Source organism: Echinops telfairi, unplaced genomic scaffold (genome assembly GCF_000313985.2).
Source record: "Echinops telfairi isolate 266 unplaced genomic scaffold, ASM31398v2 ScPeMD7_29;HRSCAF=101, whole genome shotgun sequence".
NCBI classification, from domain to species: Eukaryota; Metazoa; Chordata; class Mammalia; order Afrosoricida; family Tenrecidae; genus Echinops; species Echinops telfairi.
In genome coordinates this window covers 9220048-9220483 of record NW_022103926.1, presented here as the reverse complement: position 1 = coordinate 9220483, position 436 = coordinate 9220048, and positions in this window count along the sequence as shown.

Below are 436 nucleotides of genomic sequence, written 5' to 3'. Positions count from 1 at the left end.
AGGCTGGTGTGCTTCTTCCATGTGGGCTTTGTTGCTTCTGAGACTGGGAACATTTTTATGATTGTGTAAAAGCATGCTTTGTTTTTGTTCCTGTTAAACTCTTCTTGGATTATGTGTAAAACTATTTGACCTCGGTGTATATGTAAAGGAGAAAGACTTAATAGTTTCTCACCCATACAATGTATTGATGGTTTTCTCATCATTGTAACTCAATTGACACTGGTCACTCAGTGGACATCACAAAGTTCTCCTTCTTGCTGTGTACTGAAACGGTTCTGTGTATGGGACCCAATGTGTTTCTGAGGAAGAAGTAAGACTTATTGCGCTACAAATATGGTGATGGTAATTTTTTTGAAAAGGACATTGGGTTTTCATTCCCAGTATGCATTCAGAAACTTTTTTGTGCTTTCAAACAACCCCCCCCCCCCATTTTGCA